A 23,204-nucleotide genomic window follows, 5' to 3' on the forward strand; every position below is an offset into this window, starting at 1 on the left:
AAACCTGAAGAGCGACCAGCAACCAAGGCAGTGAGAGTGTCGTCTCTCGATGGAATATAGTGTCAGTCTGAAACAAAAAAGTTGTCTGATTGGTTTTCTTGAGGGAACAAGAGTTGGACAAAACCTCAGACTGATTCCATAGCCTTGGTTTGACCAACAGAACAGGTTCAAAAATTAATTCTTGGTGCATCTTTTCTTTGCATCACCGTGAGGCTCCAAGTGTATCTTTTATCCAGTAAGTTGGATGCATTTTAAGAATAGTTAATAGTTAATAAAGTCTTAATAGTTTAAGAATAGTGTCAGTCTTTTTCCTGACCTCTTCTCCCTTGACTGTGAATGGTTTTGAAGATCTTCTTGTCATTTACTTTGACAAAGGTCACTGATTTCTCTGCTGTACTGCCTCTGTGACATCTGTGTTGAGAACTAGAACTACAAGAATTGTATAAAACTTTCCCAGTTAAAATATTTGTAGCAAATGAGTTGTTTTCATGAATGTAGTGTCCAACAGGAAAGTCTGTGAACACTTCAGTTGTACAAAGCACAGCTCCCCTTCTCCCTCCCATCCTTCTACCGATGGAGTCATGCTTATGCTAATGGCAGCAATTGCTGCTATTTCTTACCTCCCGTTGCTGACCTTTGCCACAAGCAGGCTGACCTTCTCTAAGGGATTACTCCTCTGCTGGTGAGCTGTCTCTGTCACTCTCAGCCCTCTGCCCCATACCATTCAGTGGGCTACCACCTCATTTTAGGAGTCATTTAGTGCTGTATATGCTTGTTGGTGTCACAGAATCAACCAATTTCTTGTTGGCATCATCCCAGACAACACTCAGTTTAGCCTGTACTCAGTAAAGGCTGTTAACTCTTTCAGGTAGGCTAAAAGCATTTTGATTCAATGAAAATTTCAGTTCTGTATTTCTGAGCAAGCAGACAAATTCTCAGTAACTTGCAGAGCTGCCAAGCTATGAAATACAGAGCCCTGGCAAAGATTCTGAAGAGTTAGTTTATTTTTGGTCATGAAGACACAATTTGTGATAAAAATTATGCTGTCAAATATTTTTCTAGTTCCCACTAACTTAAGGAATCAAGTATATACAGTTGAACACAGTTAGGTCTGCGAGAATCTTGTCTCATCTCCTAAATGCAGCTTGCTGGTATCTGGAAGGAGGATCCTGATTCTGTATCTGTTACCTACCATTAATGCTCTCTGGAAGATAAAACTACATGGATTTTTGGCAGAGCAGAGATGACTAAATGCAATTATGTATATTAAAATATGGCACTGATGAAAGGTGTTATGGGATATCCAGGGATGGTTTTCAAAAGATGGTGTGTATGATCATATTTCCAAGCCCAGAGGCTTGGGAAAAGTCAGTGAATATCCATAGGGAAGCTGGAAAAGCAAGTTTAGGAGGAAGAACAAGGAATATGTATGTTTGTGTGTAGGTGTTCTAGAAAAATTTTCTGGATTTGAAACTTCCCTATTTACATATCATGTTTTCCTCACTCTGTCCAAAAAACACATGCTGAGGTTCTGGCTTCTATTATGCATCAGTTGTTGGAGAGCTCTGATGGGCAGCTGAACCCTCTTCATCTTTTGTCTGTCTAAACAGAAATGCAGCAGTGGTACTGTCAAACAAATAACCTGCATCTCACTTGATTTGGGTGCCACATGAGGTGATGCTGAAAGCTGTCTGTGCTATGAGGAACACCACAGAGTGCCTTGGGCTGGGGAACAGCAGAAGAGACCTTCAGTTTGGGGAGCTGGCTCAAACAATTCCCAGCACACAGCAGCTTTCTTAGAAGAGGTTTTTATATCTAAATACTTATGATAAAGCAGAAAAAAAAAAAGAAAATAAAAAGAGAATTATATTTTAACTGGTATCAGAGACAACTGATGCAAAATAGCTCTTATGAAAGTGCCTCTTTTAAAAAAAGTAGCTATCCCATTTCTAATAATCATCAGAAGTGACTTGTTGCTGAAGGCTTAGTTCTGTCTAGCATGTCACTCTTCCTTTCTTTCTGTTGCCTTTTGTATAATGGATGTGACTGCCGTCATCTGAATTGTTTACTGCGTGAAAGATATATTCTTCTTTGTGCTCAAGTCTCCAGAGCCATCCCCAGCAGAGTGCAAGGTGAGGTACTTCTTGTCCAGTGCACGTCATGGTGAGAGATGAGGCATGAGTCACTTCCCCTGTGGGCAGTGATGACTAAACTGCCTCTCCTGCCTGTGGAGCTGCCACACCAGAGCTGGCCGCACGAGGAATCATCACCTCCAATCAGCTCTCTGATGACGACATGATGTAAAAGCAGTTTATTAAGCTGCAAGATGAAAGACTTTTACAGCTCATAAAGGAGGAAAGCTCATAAGAAGGTAATAAGAGAAGGAATATTTAATTTTGCATGAGTCTGCCTAGAATTGGGCTGCTTCTGAAGTGTAAATCGGAAGAGATTTGTATACAAGATTTCACAATGTGTCATGTAAGAGTTATTAGGATTAAACTATAAAAACAATTTCTTGTATAAGATTTTCTTAAAGAAAAGCACCTTCTTTTAGTGTACATGTCATAAAGGTCTTTAGAAATCTCTTGCTTTATTAACAATATGTAGAAGACACTTAGAATTAGGACTAGGTACAAAATGTTCAGGGTATTTTTTGTGTTGTAAATGTTCTGGGACTAACATGAAGTATTTAGTTTTCAACTTTTCAACTTTTCAACTGAGTCTATATGAACACTTTGAAGAATAAGGAGAGAGAGACTGCAAACCAGACCAGACTCCTACCTTTGCAAAAAAATTTCCCTTAAAATGGCTTTTGAAACTCTGCATTATAGCAACAGTGGATTTACACTCGGTAAAAAAGGCAACATCATGGATTAAAGGTTTTGTACTGTTCTTTCTTGCCCCCGAGTCATGCCTCCGATCCTGATCTTGACTTTTTGGGTCTCTTTTCCAAAATTTTGAGAAGTTTTGACTCATCGAAATAACATGTTTTTAAATATAAAGACTCCAGTTCTGTGGAAAATTTTCTGATGTACAGATGAAGGTCCAAATTTTGGCTGGAGGGAGAAGAATGTAGTGATTCATGTCCATACCTCAGACTTAGGGAAACACAAATTTAAGACCAGGGAAGCCAAACAGTTTTCGCAGAGTTTTTTAATTATCACTCCTGCATTTTTATGGAAGAAAATGAAGTTTCAAAGAGGGAATAAATGTGTGCCATTTATGCTGCAGTATTACAGATATTTTGTATAAGTACCAATGGCAATGACAGGAAGATGAAAAGTAGTCTTTTTGTCTGCTAGCACTTTGTTAGCAGTGTTCAGATTTCAGGCTGGTCATTATCTTTTCAGTTTGATCCTGAGAGGCAGCGGTTATGAATAGGGGCAGGGATAGAACCACAACTCCCCCGCCGAGACAAAATCTCCTCCTGATTGAAGCCCATGACAAAACTCCCATCAACATCAAAGCAGAAAGATTCCAAGCACAGCAACCTGAATGCATCTGAAATCCACTGTTGGGCAGCTTGGAAAGGTCAAGGTTTTTTCCAAAGATTAGTAGGAAAAAGAAAAAGACCCAGAGCAAATCATGACAAGCATATAGAGAAGAGGAAGTTGACGACTAAGTTCACAGTTCATTGCTAAATCTGTACTTATTAAGGAGATAATTTTTGTGACAACTGATACAGGCATTCAGCTGGCTTAGGTGTTTCTCTTCAAATGAGAATGGGATTACTTTTTTCCTTGGTTTGATGTTAGGGACACGAATATATAAGATTTGGGTGTCACAAGTGGTATCTGTAGCACTATTGTGGCTGTTTACTTAACTAGCATATTCTGCAAATGGAAGACAGAATTTCCCAGATTACCCACTAAAGTTTGTATCTATAACTTTCAATTTCCATGTGTTTGTGTTATTTTAAAAGACAAGCCAAAGCAAAATATTTGTAATCTCAAAGTGCTTAAAAATTTATTTTAAAATATTTTACAACCTTTTGCAAAGGAGAAACTGAAAGAGAAATAAAAGGTTTTGACATGAATTTACTGGTCGCTCAGTATATACAAAAGGTGTTTAATTCATAACTTTGGTATTTAAATCCAGTAGTTCCATGTCATAACATGGCTTTAGTGCTCAAAAACAGAAAAATAACCCCTCCCAATGACATTTTTCTCCTTTTTTCCATACTGGAGCAAATCCAAACCCTATCAGATTTATGAAGGCCGTGAAGGTTAAGGAGTTTATTGTGTTAAGGAAGCATAAATTACTTCATAAAGCCACAAATGAACTCGTTAAATTAATGTCTGCCTTATGAGTCTCCAGGGAGCACACAAGCAGGGTAAGGCATGCCCTCCTCATGGATGAGATGGGAACTGACCAGCATGACAGATGTCAGGAGGCTTTTAGGAGGGGAGGATGGGCTCTGGGAGAGCAGACTTCTCCTGCCCTGGAGCAGCTGCTGGTGCTCAGGGACAAGCTAGGACAGAAACTGAGCTTCAAGGTGCTGGAGAAGCTGTTTGCTGCTCTATCAGGCCCTAATAAATTAGATTTTGGGAGAAGGATGATGGTTAAAACAGACAAATAGAAGTGCTGTGGTTTTCATCCTAGCTTCTCCAGTTGTTTTTTTTTTGCCCACTTGCTTCCTGTTGCTTTGCAATTTTTACTCATTTATGCTGAGATTGCTCTTGTGCTGTTCATGTCTTCACTGTCAAAACAAGCTAAATTGCACCATGAGTTTGTAACTAATGCAAAAGCAGACTTGCACCACTATTTTCCTTCTTGCTTCCTTTTGTGTTATTTTCCAGTTTCTTCTTTGTAAGTCACTGGCACACAAAGGAATCAGAGAGACACATTATGGATGTAGCAGCACATCTTTAGCTGCACAGTGCCGTAAAACTGAGCTCATAGCAAGGGTTCATCTCCCTGAATTCTGTAACTCAAAGGTTACTTATCAATTTTGATGTTTGACACTGAAAAATGTTTTAAATGGTTTTGGCACAATAAGTGTAATTAAAGTGTAATTATTTTGTCATATTGAAATATGAATTTTTATTATTAATTTCAAAGGTAAGACTTAAGCATTCTTTAAAGTCATCAGAATTTGAAATCAGTTGAAGCTATGCTTCCAGGGTACAAAATAGGGTTTTTCTCTTGAATTACCATTTAAATGTATTTTCAATAGATTGCCCTTCTGTGTTGCCTTGAGCATTTAATGTGAACTAAGCTTATATCATAAAAGGCATCTTATTGTTTTTGATGAGTCTAACACTAATATCAAAGGATGGCATCAAAAAAGAGTGACACTAATTATTCAGATGTGACTTTCTTACCTGTAGAGACAGCAATAATATGGGCTGTGTTCCAGAGTGCTCACAGCTTAAGCAAACTTAAGATTTGATTTCAGTTTGGGAGTGACTGTGTACAGAGATGATTGATAATCAGTTGTTGGATAACTGAGGTTTATAATCCTGTCACAATAAAAAATGATCTGAAGGCTCTGGCCAGGGTCAGCTCTCTGCTCTGTGTCATGGCAGTGAAGCAGATGTGCCAGGCAGAGTAGTGTAAGTACTAAAAACTCAGCTAAAACTGAGGCAGAACTGATGAACTGGCTTAAGTGAAAGGGAAAAAAATAAGGTGTGGAACAGAATGTAAACTTTAATGCTCCATAAATATTTTATTAAAACGCTTTGCTGTGTATTATTAATTTCTCGATTTGTAAACACTGCCAAAGTGTAATAAAATATAGTAAATAAGATCAATTTAATATTTTATGTTTATGCTAACTCTCATGTTTATTCAGAAAAACAAATTACCACATAACATTAAGAAATTAAATAGTAAAATGCAGATTTTTTCACTTCTGGAATAACTGCAAGGAACCACTCAAAGGATCTTCAGTCAATGATTTTTGAGAGGGTGTTTGGTCATGGTGTTGATTAATAAATACAGCTGAAATATGATCTCTGTCTTTATAAACAGTCATTTAGCTCTGTCTTCAGGATTTTTTTAAATCTTATTCTAGTCAGAAAGAAATTCTGAATTTCAGTGGTGTTCATCCTTAAAGTGCATATAGGAATGGGGATCAAGGGCTCTGTGCTGTCGTGAGTTAGTATTCACTTTGAAATTCAGGGGCTGTTTTTGTATTTTGCAGACAAGGTTCTAATTCCAGGACACTGCTGCATGCTGTTGAATCACTGGTGGTCACAGCAGATTCTGCTCTTCTTCTGCTGCATGGCCTTCATACAGACCTCCAAACTGAGCTGAACTTCTGAAAAGCAAGAAAAGACAACATTTTGTTTAAAAATAAACAAGTAAGAGATTTCAGATATTTCTGCAAACATCAAGGAGAGATTTCTTTTGTACTGCCTTTCGCTATGCACTTTGAAAAATGAGGCACCAAAACAACTTTATGTTGTTTTGTTTTTGCAGACAGTTTATAGTGGTTTCCCAAAGTAAGCAGGACTTGCATAAATTCCAAAAGAAAGACTGAGTTAAATATAAGAGGAAGTTAATGTTAAGGGGTAAACAGCTGTAAGGGGTTCTGTTGTTCTTGTCCATCTCTTCTAAATTTCTTCCCATGACTTTTCTCACACTCTGGAGAAAATGAGTTCGAGAATGAAGTTTATATTCAGGAAATTATTGCCAAATTTGGCCATGAATCAGACAATTTAATTAATGATAACAATCATAGCTTGTTACAAGCAAAATAGCTCTTTTTAATTTAAAATAATAAGCAAGGTTACTTACTTTCCAAATTGTTGGGAGCTGTGTTTAATCCTCTTCTTTTTCCATGCTTGTTTTTCACAGTGTTTTGATGCGATGATGCCAGGTGAGTGAGAATTTTGAAGAATCCAGTTCATTCCCCACTTTTTAAACCTTTCTAAGGATTTCAGCCAGCATTTATCAGTCTTTATTTGGTAGTAGGCTTGGGACATATTTATTCATCAATTCTCTGAGTGTACTTCTAAGCTGTATATTTTTGACAGGAGCCATGATCTTCAACTGTTTTCTTTATCATTTGTAAAATTATAGTTTCAGTGTTGTCTGGATTTAAAAAAAAAAATTGTTAATATCTTAAAAGCCAAAGAAAGCAGCTGTTACCCAGCTTTTCAGGATGTTCTCAAGGAAATAGAAGATGGTAGGGGTTGAGTGAGTGAGATGTATACTTTGTGTTTATGTGTGTTGTAAGTCACAACCTACTTGTTGCTCAGGTAGCTTCAAGTAAAGGTTATAAATCACCTAAGTACCTAATAAATAAATGTTACTTGGTACACAGGATGCTATTAAAAAAGACATGGACGTAGTCTGTCTTTTACCTGCTTAATAAACACTAAAATTACATTACAGATACTTCCAACCAGTTTTAGATTATTAAATCGAAGATAAGATGAATAAATAGTTGTCAGATAGCCATCAGACATACAGGCACTGTGCAGTTAAATAAAAAATATGCTTCTTGTATAGAAACAAATTCTCTAGAAGCCATATAACCTTTCCAGGATAGGTTGCTGCTCCTTACTTTGCTTTGTTGGTATAAGTTTGCTGCCTCTTTTCTTATCAGATATCTTAATAGGTATTTCTGTTTGTGAATTTCAAAATGCTGGTAAGAGCTGCACAAGCCAAGGAAATATGGGCTTTGCAAACAAGCTGTGAATCACCTGCCTTGAGGCATGTTTTGTGGTCAATAAGCTTTCCCCATGCTTCCACTGAAACCAAGTGGACTGCTGGGGGCGTGAGCACTTTTAGATGCTGGCAAGAAAAGACATTGTGTAGGGTTCACTGTTCTAGAGTATTTTGTTGGTCAGGAAGTAGGAGAATTACACATTATATATGCATGTGTGCTACATTTGATTCTGGGGTTGGGGAAGCCCTCTTCTGCAAGTTTACTAAATGATAAAATCTAAGAGGACTCATTTGCCATTTCTGTATTTGTTGGCACAATATATGCCACAGGAGAATTAGTATCCAAAAGCTATGGCAGTGTTATGTCAAACAGGTGAATCAATTTCCAATATCACTTTTACTGAGAGGAAGGAACTGTCTTTACTGTGTTATTTTCTGAATGTTCACTGTACATACAGAAGCTTATACCTAAGAGTCAGTCTAGCTGGACAGGTTGCATTATGAGATAATTATGAAAACTAGAAACATTAAACATAAAAATTTCAAAATATAATACATGTTGGGATTTGTGTTTATATATAAATTGAAAAGTAACTTTATGACTGATGCCATGACTACATTTTGAAAAGTAACTTAAATTTTTTTTTGTGGTTCATTTATTTACATTCTAGTCTAGATTGTATCTTTTTAAGATACAATCTAGACTAGATCTTTTCAAGAAGAAACTGAAGAAGCATTAGAGCATGTGAAAACAGCTACAACTACCTTAAAAAGATTTAAGGATTTATTCTTTAATCACAGAAACATGTTGGAGAGTTACTTCGCCTGTGCCAAGGAATTTAAACCATGGGATTTCACATCTGAGATGTTGTTTTCCAGATTTGATATGTTCCCTAAAAGCTCATTGAAGACTGAGGTATTGCTTATTATCTCTGCTGTTGGATGAATACAGTATCTGAGAAATATGGGCTATTCTCAGCCATGCAGACAGCAAGGGTCAGGTTTCTAATATCCAGAACACAACAATCACAGTGCACTGAGGAGAGTTAAGAGTGTTGAACAGGAAGAGAATGTCACATGCTGTGCAAGGAGCAGACTAGTAATAGCATTATGGGGAATTGCAAAGGTGATTCCTAAATCCACCGCTTCTTAGGGTGTTGGAAGCTGCCTTAGTACAGAACTGGTCTCCACATGCAGCCCATGGCTTGAACTTTCTCCCGAGCATGGTACCTGCCTCTAAGGACTAAGGACTCATCTATTTATAGCTATAAAAATATAGTGTTTTAGGCTAGTCCTTGGATGAGACAGAACTCCCTTCATTTTTCTTTTTAAATCTCTGCTTTTAAGCAAGGGAAAATAAAAAATCTGAGGTCAGGAAAGAAGTGCAGAATATTTATCTATTATTGTGGTTAGTCATCTGTGTAGGATGGGAGCAGCCATAGTTTTTGGTTCCTGCTCCTGGGGCTTTCTTATTGTTCTTTACTGAAACTGGAAGCAGCTGTAGTAGGAGACAGGACTGGCAGCTGATTAGAATTACAGAATCATAGAATATTTGAGTTTGAGTGGAATTTTGAAGGTCACCTAGTCCAATTCTCCTGTGATGAGCAGGGAATCTTCAACTAGATCAGGTTGCTCAGAGCCCCATGCAACCTGGTCTTGAGCATTTCCAGGGATGGGGCATCCCCACCTTCTTTGGGCAATCTGTTCTAGTGTCTCACCACCCTTATACTAAAAAAACCTTCTTCCTAATACTCAGTCTAAATCTACTCTCTTTTAGTGTAAAACTATTATCCTTTGTACTGTAGCAACAAGCCCTGCTAAAAAGTTAGTCCATATCTTTAAGTCCCCATTAATTACTAAAGGCTCTGATAATGTGTCCTCAGAGTCTTCTCTTCTCCAGCCTGAACAATCCCAATTCTCACAGCCTCTTCTCAGAGGAGAGGTGCTCCATCCCTCTAAACATCTTTGTGGCCCTCCGCTGGACCCATGCCTTTCCAGGAAATGTGAGGCTCACTTTTGGAATCTGAGTTGGAAAATTATGTACTTCAGCTCTGCAATTATTGAGACAGTGTGCTGCTCCATCCCACCCCTTAAATTGTTATCTGAGAGCAAGAAACCCAATCTTACAGTGCCTGACAGTGCCCACCAGCACGATCTGCAAAAGGGCTTTGGGGTGAATATGTTGGATCTTGGCTGACTGTCATGAGAACAGGTTGAGGTTCTTTTGGTGGGGGGAGCTGTAGATACTTGGGAAGGGCATCCTGTGCCAGCAGCTTTACAAAGGTGGCAGCTTGTGCCCATCAGAGACGTCATGCACAGCCATTGCACGTGAAGGAGCTCTTGCTGGTTCTCCACAGTCAGGGGGGCCACAGAGAGCCCTGCCCTGTGCCAGGGCTGAGGGAGGTCTGTAGATGACAGTCGTGAGACAAGGGGTCTGCAGTGACCAGGGCTGCTTGGGGAACTCATGAGTGGTTTGCTCCTAGGAGAAGAGCTGTTCTGATTTCTAAACATACAAGGGAAAATTATTTTCATCCCTTTGGGGCATAAAACAATTACTTCATTTGAGTGAAATCAGAGACCATAGAAATTAATTTGGCACATGTTACTAAAGAGGCTAAAGTGTGTTCAATTTTATTCCTCTGGGAAAGATTTAAGTTTAATTTTCATAGCAACATTTTCTGTTACTGTAATAAACCATGTGTTTATGCTTGAAAGTACGTGTTCAGGAGTGCTTGCTCTTTTTCATCTATGTCTTTTTTAAATCAATCTGCTGAAGCTGAAATGGAGTTAAATGTGTATTTTCCATGGGACAATTCATTTCCACTTGTGTTTTAATCCTGGAAGTGAATCAACCAAGATGAAGCCTTGCTGGAAATATCTGTTGCTCCTTCACCTTTTCCTTCATAGAAATTATTTGGGATTGCACAGGCTTAACTGCTCATTCTGCCAAACCAGAAGGGGAAAGATCAAATTGCAAAGACTATCTCAAGCATAGGTTTGTTACTGACTTTTTTGTAGAGGTTAATTAATTTTTATTAATTTGATCGGGGAAATTTCCATCACTATGTTGCAATTTCAAAAGCTGAAAAAACTGGTTTTTGGTGGACTCAAGGGGCATAGTTAAAGTGAGCAGAATTACTGAATAGTTTCTGGAAAGCTCTTCAGAAAGAGAATATACAATCCTTTAGGTTACAGTGATATGTTAACCTTGTAGCCTGTACACAGGGTATTATTATTTCCTTGTTAATTCAAAAACATCTGTAAACTTGGAGTTGTGACTCTGGGAATGTTATAGTGCTGAATTGAACTAGAGAGGCATGAGGTAGGCTTCCATCACAGCTGGGTACAGTGTCTACCATTTGTTCTTTAAAACAGAAATTAATTTTCTTAAGGTTAGATTTCTGGATGCATTTTCCTGATCAGGTAAATTATTTAGAAGTGTCACATGTAGAGACGCATTCAGATGGCTTTCGCCAAAGATTTTTAGTGGATAAATGAAACTTTAGTGAATAAAATAAATTTGGATAAAGTGAGACAAAATACCCCAGCAACATTGCCCAAAATCTAAAAAAAAAAAAGGTCAATTTTTTGCATATAATATTCAGAACTGTCAGTTCTGTAAGCTTTTTTTCCTGAGTGTTAGGATGCAATTTACATGCAGTTCTGGTGCAGATACAAAATCAGTTGATTCTACGCAAAAGATAGAGAATGTTTTTAAAATATTGGTTTATAGAAATGTCTTGCAATAAAAGCTAAAATAATTCCTAACACTATACTCACCAGCAGTCATAGTATATCTTTAAAATAAAACAGAATATTTATTACTGTACTTTTTTAGACACCTTTTCTTGTAATTTTCAAAATTTTGGTGTTAGTTCATTGTATCTGTGAACTTGTAAAATTGGGTTTTTGGAAGGATTTAATCCCCTTCTAACATAAATTCAAACAAAGAAGTACTCTATCATATTATGTAGTTGGCTTTACTGCCTGCTGTCTAGAGTACTTAGCTGGCAGGAGGGCAGCCAAATTCTGTCTCCTTCATTTTTACCCTGCAGCTTTGTGGAGCAGGGAGATATTGATTAAATTCCCCTTGAAGAGGGGGGGCTGGTGAAGCCCAGGTGTGTCCAGCTCCAGGTGCAGATGTAATGGGTGCCCTGGGATGACTCCCTTCTTCAGTACCCTGATCCAGAAGGGGATTCTCCTAGCTGTGTCCCTGCCATTTCCCTGTGCTCCTGGCACCTGTGTACCCACAAGGCTGCTGGGTTTGCCCAGATGCAGACCATTAGAAAGTGGGCTGTGAGCTCTGCTGGTCTCCAGGAGCTTGGATCTGCTCTGTGGCAATTTTGGCAGTGTGCTAAGGAGAGAGATTGCTGCATGTGTGAGGAATGCTTTTTTTTGGTAAGGTATTATTTAAACAGGCAAAATTTGGGAGCAGACACAAATATTAAGTTGTTAAAATGATAAATAACAAATAAAAATAATTTGATAAAACATATAATAGTGATACTTATAAGGAAAGGATTAGCAGAATATAGAGATTTACTGTTCCATTAGACTGGGGTAGGAAGTATATTCTCTGTGTGCATACACTGATCTTTTTTGCAAGTATATATCTTAATCTAGGTTATTAAAAACCCAGAGAAATGGTTATAAATGAGATCTAAACTAAATGAATGGCACATGCTTAGTTCATGCAGAAGCCTTGTAAAGTTGTTAATGTCTTTGGACTAAAATCCTGGTACTTCTTTCTAATCCATGGCAGAGCTTTCCATGTCTCAGGGTCAGGACTCACTCTACTGTACTTCTGAATTTCATTGCTCCTGATAAAATCCCTTATGATTCACAGTAAATTCCTGCTGATCCCCGCAAAAAGCTGCCTCAGAAAGGAGAAGTGAATGGCAGCAGTGACCTACTGCTGCCTTTTTTCTCCCTTCTGAAGCACCAGGAGGCTCTGAACCAGCCTTGTCTGTGGCAGATGTGGATTCAAGACACCCCTCCTGAGGTCTGTGTGCAGCTTACCCGGTCTTGCCTTTACCTCCTGAGGATTCCCTGCATGCTCAGTATATAAACACAAGTTTGGTGACATGCCTGAAAATCAGTTTTAAGCTGCTCTGTAGGGTACAGCAATTTGGACAGATGTAGACTGTAAGAGGGTTTGAATTGATCAGTTTTTGAGGTGATAAGTGCTTCCTTAGTGGCTCAGGACAAAAGTAGCCCTTTAGCACAGTTCTGAATGAGCATTCTACATTGTAAATTTGCTGACTTTCCAGATTAGTGCCAGGTAAAGCACAGTCAATGAATATTAGTTTTCAAGTTTGAGCCATTCTTCCTCATGCATGCAGTCTTAGTGTTGACAGAAGAGGTACAGGTGAAATACCAAGCACCAATTACTGCACTGTTTTAATGTCACCACTAAAATATTTATTTTCCAGGTTCTTCAGAAACTATTTGCCTTTGGGTTTTACAATCCTAATCCAGATCTTTTTCAGACAATAGCTGTCATCTTACAGTTAATTTATTTGTCAGAAGCTTGAAGGTTCATGCTGTTAAGTGCATGATATATGAATAGGGTCCGCATATTTCCAGAACAAGCCTTACATGCTTCTGGACAGGCAGGAATGTGTTTGGCTAAAATGTGAGTGGAATTGCCTGAAAACCTGAACAGAGCAATGATCTGGTTTGTGGTGTGACTGGGGGGGGGTCTGATCCAAAAGAGGATCAAAGGATGCTTAGCTTTCAGGATATAAAATGTGGTCTTCTCAGACTTACTGTCTTAAATGGATTCTTGATGAGTTAAATATGTGCACCCCTAAAAGAGAATATAATCTAATTTAGCCATAGAACTATACCTAAATTCCTTTATTTGCCTTGGAGAAGTGCAGTAGTTCATCCTGTCATAGGTTTTGTGTATATGAGTAGGCTTGTGCTGTGTATTTAAAAAAACCTCAAACAAACAAAATCGATGTTAGTTGAGGGATGGGTGGAGTTAGAAAGGAAGAAGATTCTTAAATAAACAAGTTAATTTGATATGCCTATTCAGAGATGCTGGGTTTTTATTTAAATGTCCACTGTGGTTACTAATACTTCTATTTGTTTGTTTATTTATTTTTCAAGTGGTTTGCAACCAAAAAGAGATGCAGACAAGCTGCAAATAAAAAAAGTTCTCAGAGGTGATTAATGTTTAATATATTTAGTAAAGTAACAAGTGTAGCTTTACACGTACATGTTGTTGTTTATGTTGCTAATGGAAAAAAGGAGAAGATGCTGGAGCTCTCCCTTTAGAGCCAACATGAGCTTGCATTAGTATGCACCTCTATTTTCTGCCCTGCTATTATTTTTCCAAAAGTCCTCATCTCTGAACATGGTTAATTACCTTGAGTATTAATAGAGTACATCTGTGCTGTAGAAAATGACTTGTTCTGTTGCCTGATACATGGTAGCCATGGAATAAGATTTCCTAATTAAATGTAACAATGATTCAGAGTCAAAAGATACTGTTTACTTAGTGAGTTGACTTCAAGTATTTGAGTAGCTGAAGTCTGATGTGCATAATAACCTTCTTAATGATACTAGATAGGCATAATTTGGTCTTGTAAAAACCTGTTGAGAAGATCTTTATTTAACAGGAGGTTTAAAAGGATGAAACAGTATCAAAGTAAGGGCCAATATAGGTGGCTATCCCTCCTACTATGCTTCTTAAACAAAGGTGTCCCTAGTACACTCATGCATTGATTTTGCAGTGGTACACTTGCATTATATCTTAAACTGTTATTCAGAATCAATCTGTATTTCTCAGAAAATGCTTCAGCTGCTAACTCAGTTTCTGTTTAAAAAACCCCAAAACAACTATCAGTGTTAATGGTATCAATCATTGCTTGTTGGTTAAAACAGCACTGAAAAATCTCAGAAGCGTGTTCAGTGGCAGAGGTGAGCTATGTGTTTAACACTACCATATGCCATCCATCAGATTTTTCTGCCATTGGAAAAACATGCATTTTATACTTTTTTCTTCTCCTTTTTTTAACATTACATGAGTTTGAAGACGATTATACCGATTTTAAAGCCAAAACACTGGATCTTGACAGATGTGTTGCCTCAGTTTTCTGTAGGATTTCATGACTGTTCTAGTTTAAAATCTGTGTTCAAACCAGTACCCATATACATGAAACTGTTGATTTATAATTAGGAAGATAGTTTTGTGCATTGCTTAAATTGCACCTTTAGTTAAGCTATTTGTGATTTGAATGCCTTGAAATACTGACATCTATATTGCAGGTGGAAATCAAACCATGTTCTATGGTTCTGTTCTTGCTTTAGTGATGTTCTGACTGCAGGTTCCTTCCAGAAGTTAACCTGTAGCTAAAGCCAGAGCTAAAATGCAATTCAAAGAAACAGGGAGATTTTCAGCTCACTAACATACTGTATTTTGCATTTGTCTGCATGAGGCACAGAGAATCCATGGATGGCAGGCGTGTTCTGGCTCTCTATCCAGTGTAGCACATAGGTAACCTGGGTAGTTGGAGCATGTGTTATTCTATAATGAACACTTAAGATAGGAAGGAACTTACTAGAAACAGTTCTTTAATATGATTTAGGTATTGTCATATGTTGAACATGAGTAAGTGAAGTCATGTTATTAAGAGGTAACATGTTATCACGTTACCACTTTATGTTTAAAGAGGTAAGTATGTAAGTGTTCAAATGAGTGGTTGTCCTGAAAGGCACAAGGATGTGAAATCTCACATTTCAATCAGCCTTGACGAAGCCTCTAGTGGAGTATTTTGCCCAGGCATTGCACTTCAGGAAAAAGGATCTGTTGATAGTCATTGAGGCTGAAGAAGAAGAGAGAGAACAGGCATAAATCTTTAAATACAATAGAGATTTCTGCATACAGGAAGGAAGTAGTCTGTTCTCTACACCCAGAACATACTGAACTTAATTTAAAGTTTATAAGGTTCAAGTATGATTGTGACAGTGTTCACAGGGGTTTTCAAGATGAGGGAAGAGACGTAGAGCTGATCTATATTTCAGAACGTTTGATTTATTATTTTTGATATATATTACATTAAAACTATACTAAAAAGAGTAGAAGGAAAAAGTTTCATTTCAGAAGGCTAGCTAAGCTAAGAATAGAAAAGAATGAATAACAAAAGTTTGTGTCTTGGACAGAGAGTCCAAGCTAACTGGGCTGTAGTTAGCTGTTAATTGTAAACATCTAAGATGAGCCAATCACAGACGCACCTGTTGCATTCCACAGCAGCAGATAACCATTGTTTACATTCTGTTTCTGAGGCTTCAGCTTCTCAGAAGGGAAAAAACCCTAAGAAAGGATTTTCACAAAAAGATGTCTACGACATATGATGACTGAGAAAACCACTTTATGCCAAGCATAATGAATTGCTAGAACAGATTGCCAGAGGAGGTGACAGGCTCTTCATTACTGAAAAATCTTCCAGGGAGAGCTAGAAAAACTTTTTGCAAATTGCATAGGTATAGCAAACCTCTTCTTGGAGCAGGAACATGGAAATCACTTTTAGATGTACATTGCTATGACACTGTATTACACTCAAACTGTGGCAGAGTATTGCAAATTAGTTGTGGGTATAAGGCAATAATAATAAATATTTAGCTACTAGTTTTGAATAAATGAATTTTCCTTAGGTGGACACTTGTGGCATTGTTAGCAATTAAATGAGTGTCTTGCATTTAATGTTTACTCTGTTCCTTTCCAAACTTGTTTTCTCACTGATTTCGGACAATACATACATTATTACATCTACCCTTTCAAGAGGCTGATAACGTGTCCTCACTTTACACATACCAATGAGAGTGAAAGGCAACTTAAAGAAATCACTTCTGCTTGCCACTTGTTTGGTAAGCTTTTACAGGAGTAGGCATTTTTTTCTTCTCTAGAAAACATTAGCTTACTAATTCCAAGTAAGGAATTTTTATGAGACTCAGGAGGAAGAGCCCAGTGACTTATGAGAGAGAATATATCTGAGGGAAAGAAAAGGGGAGAAAACAAACAAGTGAGAAAAGTACAGGATAGAATTTCACTTAGAAGGTGGACTCGATCCTTGTGTCCTTCTAACTCAGAATATTCTGTCATTCTGTGATTTAGAAAGTATCAAGAGTGTGGGGTATATGTCTAGATCTGGAAAGCCTAGTTCCATACTTTTAAGGATCTGAGCTAATCTGTAATTCTTTAGCATTCTAGAATTCATCTGTTGGGGACAATTTAAGAGCATATTTAGAAATATGTAGTTTGTTGGTAAGCACATGACACATACCAACAGTACAGCTTGGTTCAGTGCCAGTCTTTGCACTAAAGAAATATTGTGAATGAGATTTCATGTTGAGATTATTACAGAAAGAGAACTCTACTGCCTTCTCTGCTGTTTGGGTTTTTCCTCTTTTTATTTTCATTTCAAGCCTTCAACCATCTTGGAAGCTTTCTAAAAAAAAACCCTGTCTGAGAAGATAATTAGCCCAAATTGCAATATTTCATTGCAATTGTTTAGTGACGAACTAGATAACTGCAAATGAACACGATGAACACATTAAAAAGGTATTGAACAATGCAAAAATAAAAGTGCATTTTCCTACTGGTTCATAATACCTTAATTTATATTCTAATAAGTAGGGGGAAAGAGTAGGAGGTTATAATTAAATCATTAACAAAAATATGCTGGTTACTTTGGGAAAGCTGAAATGTTCTAAAGAACTGAAGGAACAAGTACAGACATTTTGGTGCTACTTTTCCTTGGAGTCCATAAAGAGTTTTATTGTTTTATGGGAACAAGACTTTCAAAGATACTTATGGGGGACCTAGATATCCAAGTTATTTGAAAATTGTGCTCTGTCCCTTCCTCTTGTCCTGATCCTAAGCAAACATGTTTTCAGGTGGGAGCACAGAGGATGGAAGATCCTGTGAGAGCTTTAGACACACATGAATTAAATTACTGTGTAGTACCAAGTCCAATATTGAAAACTGACATAGCTAATAGCATGCAAAGAGGGGGAAACTAAAACTTTCCACCAGCATTTGTTCATCAGTAAAAGGAAAAAAAACTGATAAGGTGTGGGTTTTTACCTTGCAGAAAGTCCACTTAGAAAGTCCAGAAAATACCTTTATTTCTTGGAAATATGTGGAGAAGTTGAAATCTGTTGAGCAGTATGAAGATCAGACCTACAGTAAGTGGAATGTTCATGGGGATTAAATTTGTCAGTTTATTTTAAACCAAATTAGGCATAATCCTCAAAACCAACTCCTGATGATGAATTTTGATCCTAAGATGTGTACTTAGAACTGTAACTAAATATGTAACTGATGTTTGTCTTTGATTTCACAGTCAAAAAATGACAGTAATCTTCTAGGGTATGAAAGAGTTTTAGAATCTTAAGCCTCACATATTTTTATTGAATCATGCAATCATTCAGCTTGGAAAAGATCCCCCAACATCAAACACAACCTTAAACCCAGCACTTCCAGGTCCACCACTAAACCATGTCCCTAACTGCCACATCTATGTGCCTTTTAAATATTCCAGGGATGGTGACTCTACCACTTCCCTGGACAGCCTGTTCTGATGCTTGGCAGCCCTTTCAGTGAAGAAATGTTTTCCTAATACCCAATCTAAACCTCGCTTGCCTTTCACATCACAGGCAGCAGTAGTTTGGGACTGTTCGAATATGTTTTCAAAAGGTAGAATTTGATGGCTGTCAGGTGGTGCTGTCTTACAGACACCCTCAGCAGTCTTTTTCTCTATATATTCTGCCCCACACCCCTCCCAGTTATAATTTTTGTGAGTGGCAAGTGTAATTTTTCTGAATGAAAAAAATCTGGTGAGAGGAATAGATGGGAAAACACTACAGTGATAGTGTTTCCTACTGACACTAGAAGAACTTATTAAACCATCTTTTTAAGAGCAGCATCTGCATATGAGAAATTAGAAACCTTTATTTGATCTGTTTTGGGATATGCACTGCCAGTCCATGGTGAAATTTCTATTTCTGTGCACATCTGGTCTAATCTTTTTGGTAGGATTTTTGATGTGTACCTCTAGCTGATTTTCTAGTTACTCTGAAGTGATTCAGATTTGAGCTTCCCTTTCTTGTACTTTTGATACAGACAAAAACCACATGTCAAGGTATATTTTTTTATCCTGGTGGATTTTTTTTGACATGGTTTACTGAATTTTCTTTGTGGGGAGATTTGTGGAATGACAAAACTACTTCCAGGTCATCTTTACATATTTGAAAGTGGGTATAGCAGCAGGAGTAGAACTCTGTTATACTGTGTGGAAGATTCCTAACATAATTAAAATGAAGTCTTATGTGATTATACCTAAAATAACTGAGGGTATTAAGTTCAAATAGTTTATAATTACCAGTGATCCATGAAATGAATTCTAAAAAATTCTAGTAAAAGCTATGACATAGAGTATAGTTTTGGTTAAATAATCCATCCACTCTAATTTCTTATTTATGAGTAGATGCAGGAATATTCTCACTGTTAATATACAGATCTTACTGGTGCATTTCTACCATGTGTGATTTTTTTTTTTTTGTTTAAAAAAAATGTTATCCTGTTAAATAGGAATTGCCCAAAGAATAGAATGCTGTTAAGACTACAGCTTTTTCAGTATAGCACAAAGTAATTCCTCTTCAGGCATCTGACATTGCAGTTAATCAGAAGAAAATGCACTTTACTTGACATATATTGAATTCTGGGATCAGCCCTTTTTGTCTCTGTTTTTCTTAATAAGAACGAGCATAATCAGTGACAAATGTCACTACCTGTTCTTCATGGGTAAGCAGATGGGATTCAGAGAAAGATTTAAAATGGAAGCACCCTTTCCATTTGCTGTAGAAAATCCATATGTTCATCTCAATAAGGTTATGAGGATTCTCAGAAAAACATATTTGATTGTAATATTTCGGTACAAAAGTTAATGATATTTCAATGTACACATTAAAATATTTGTGAGTTGGAACTTTTGGGTTTTTGCTGGGCTTTTTTTGTTTGCTTTTGGGTTTTTTGAGGGGTTGTTTTGAAGAGTTTTTTGTTTTACTGTTGTTTTGGGGAATTTTATTGGTTGGTTTGGGGATGTTTTTTCAAGATGCTGTTATAATTCTGGTGCCACCAAATTCAGGTTTCTTGTTTCTCTTCCAGTGTTGCATATGCTTACCAAAAAAAAAATTAAAATTAAAATTCTGAATACTTTCTCATGTTCCTTTACACAGCTTAATGTGCTCTTGAGTAAAATAGCCGAAAGTAGGCCTTCAAGTGGCTCTTTTTTAAAACCTCATGAGGGCACTTTGTTAACATTTATATAACTTTAAGAAGAAGTGGTTTAATAAGTTAAAGAATGCAAGAATATAAATTAACTTCTTTATATGCAGCTTTTCTTTTGTGGTTTCAATGCAGAGTCATTTGTAGGCTTTTGGGTGCTTTCAGAGGCAGTGCAAATGCAGCTTTGTAGCCTCTTTGTCATAATTCTCTCAGCTTTTCTTACCTTGAATCATATATGCAGGATCCATAGATTTCACTGACAGGTTAAGTATGCTCAATATACCCTACAACTGTACTTTGAGTGCTCCTTTCCTCTTCCAGCAAATCAAGAGCTTGAGATGCTGGAAAAAGAAATGTTTCTAATGTGGGAATCTATCTACAGAACTATTTTAAGTATCTATTCCAGGCTACAAGCATATGAAACAATGTTGAAAAGTGCAATTGCTCAAGAAAGTGTGGGATACTCATATTTATATTAATGTAAGTTTTTTCTTAAAATTACTTACAAATTACTTATAAATTTAGACTATATTTGAATGTTATATTTTTAATTTGATCCTAGAAGTGTTATAGTTTTGATTTTAAAAAGTTAAATACTGGGGATTTTACTATTCCTTTTGTTTTTTAAATAATAGTTACTATGTTTTAGGATACCCAGAGTGAGAATATCTCTGTTTCCAAGTCAACCAATTTCAAGATAATCCCAAACCAAAACAAACTTTGTAGTTTCCTTTAGGGCTTTCTTAATACCCAGAACTTGCTTGATTAGTTTAAGTAACTGAGTAAAAATTCAGAAATCCACAAAATCCAATTCAGAACTCAGAACTGTACATTAGAAAGCTCTACAAATCTAGAAGCAAGAGTCCAGAAAAGTCAGTGTACAGATCTGTATGGGGAATCAGGCTTGCAAAGTTGTTTCCCTCAAGATCCTGCCTTTCATAGGCAAGGTTAAAAATACATGTACTAGATCTTCTTTCTGTAATTTTGTTGGTAGCACCCCCAGGAGGAGTTGCAGGGCATCTTCCCAAAATCTCCCAGGTGGACTTGTATGTGGCCTGTGTGTATGGATGTGTGTCTAATAGCACAAGAAAGTTGTGCAGGTATGTTTTTATCAGATACTGAAACATTAAGCTGTTAAAATGCTTGGTCTTTGAGTTGAATTTAGAGAAGATGGATTATTTTGTGTGTTTGAAAAGTAATGGTGGTATAGGAAAAAATTTAGGCCCATGAACTCTTGCTGTAGGATGGGCTTGCCCCTGCATCCATTTATCTGGTTTGTGGCAGAAGCTTGTCTTCACCAAATGTTGTTGATGCTTTTATCTGTACTTTCTGTTTCAGAGCAGCATTGATGATTGGACTGAAACCCAGTGGAGAGAGATTAATGTGAAACAGATGGATGTGCAGCTCAGAAGGTTTGCCAAGGCAGGTTCCACAGCCATCTATTTCTGCAATTTGTCTGTCTCAGTGCCACCCCTTCCTCACTCTTCCCACCCACTTGGATGTTTCAGTGGGTTTATTACTCATGTCCAAGCTGAATGTTCTGGAACATGCTTTGCTTTGGGGGCTTTCCTATAAAACTATTTTTCTGAATGGGTTTGCAGCCCCTGTGAAGTTGTATGTAAAATCATGCTGTCACTTCTCTGAGTTGAGGCAGTATGGGAAATAAGAAAAGAGGATGGGGGTTTATGGTAGACCCCTCCAGACAGCAATGACTTTTGCAGGAGGAATTTGCAGAGGTTCATCTGCTCTGCTCATAGGCTTAGCTCTGGAGGGTTGGGAGCTGCAGGAAAGGTGCTCATTTTTAAAGGGAGGGCACTTCTTTTGCTTGAAGAATTTCAATGTTCAATGACAGTAGCCCTGCAGAAGAAAATTTCAAAGGGACAAGAGAAGTGAAAAGTGAAAATAACAACAAAGACTCCCCAGACCATTTGCAGGACGCTACAGCTGTGCCTCACAGACAGCACAGTGGTTGAATACAAAGTATTGAACCTAACAGGTATAAAGTTTCTTTTTGTTTTGTATTTGTTTCATTCAGAAAGAAATTATCTCTATTGCATGCCTATTTATTAGTCTTTTAAGAGAAAAATCAAATTTCATCCTAGATGTCTTCTCCTAAATTGCTTCAAAAGTGTGAACTCCACCTACCCAGTTCTGATACTTTTTTTAAATCAAAAAAATCCCAGTGGTTTTGGTTCATAGGCTATAACATGGAGAAGTTGTTGGTTTTCAAAATTTTAATAAAATTCTTTTGAACCATTTTGAAAAAAAATATTGAAGACCAATTTCCTTTTTTTTTTTTCATTTTTAAGATTAAAAAACTGTGAATCTGAAAGTGTAGCAGGGAGTGTAACAGAATTTTTCTGTTTTTCTTCAGTATACCAATGATTAATCACATACAGTTTTAATAAAAGCACATTTAAACCTATTTTTAATGCAGGAAGCTCCTAACAGTATTAGCACAAAATTGTGATTTATTTTAACAAAAAGAAAATGAAAAAATAATTGACTGTTATCTTTTCAAATAGTTGATAAAAATTTTAAGGTTTTTAAAATTTAATTTCATGAATCCTACCAAGTAGCAATAAAATACTGCAAATATCTCCATCACTCCCCAGGGTTTCCGGTTTGAGATACCAAGTCTGTATCTTGCATCAGTTTCAATGGCAGCTGTGCAAATAAACTTACCTTTAGTGTTATGAAGTACAGAACACCAGAGTACAAGACAAAACAAAGCAAAAGAACCCTAAACCTGTAACAACATCAAGAAATATTTCTGCTAGGCTGATTAAGTCCACACTTTGGTGGCAAATCTGAACATGTAACTGGTATCTAGAGTGCATTTAACTTATTTAATTGTGTTTTTGAGTTAGATTCTGTTTGAACACTTTGTTATCTGCTTATGTTGGACTTTTCATTGACTCAATTTGCTCCCTGCTGTCTCTTTTCTTTACAGGTCAGGCTTTCAGTAGCAGAAGACCTTCTCAGACCTCCTGGGACTCCAGTTTCATAAAGGTAGAAGATGAAGTCCAAAGTGTAGCTGTCAATGCTGTGCAAGAGTTGAGTACTGAAAAGGTGAGAGATTTACTTTTTTTTCCCTTCTGTTTTTGCAAAATAGTATGTAACAAACTATTTGTTTGTTTAGGTCTTATTTCAAGAAATTAATCATAGAACTGAATATTTTCATGTGACTTCTCTAGGTATCAAAATTCACAGCCTAACAAAATGAACTTCTTGTCTGTGGTATTTTTTACCATCACTGTGAATTACATATAATTTAATTAAATTCCTCAAT

The 23,204-nt window shown here is 37.1% G+C and overlaps 1 long non-coding RNA gene across 1 annotated transcript; it reads left to right on the forward strand.

Moving 5' to 3' along the window:
* The first annotated feature begins 1,930 nt into the window (after positions 1-1,930).
* LOC118698856 (uncharacterized) lies at positions 1,931-21,334 on the forward strand. The gene is made up of 4 exons (XR_004981955.1): positions 1,931-2,371; positions 6,146-6,305; positions 6,802-6,823; positions 21,251-21,334. It is a non-coding gene; the product is annotated as an uncharacterized LOC118698856 (long non-coding RNA).
* The last annotated feature ends 1,870 nt before the right edge of the window (positions 21,335-23,204 follow it).

This window comes from Molothrus ater, chromosome 1, assembly GCF_012460135.2.
Source record: "Molothrus ater isolate BHLD 08-10-18 breed brown headed cowbird chromosome 1, BPBGC_Mater_1.1, whole genome shotgun sequence".
NCBI lineage: Eukaryota > Metazoa > Chordata > Aves > Passeriformes > Icteridae > Molothrus > Molothrus ater.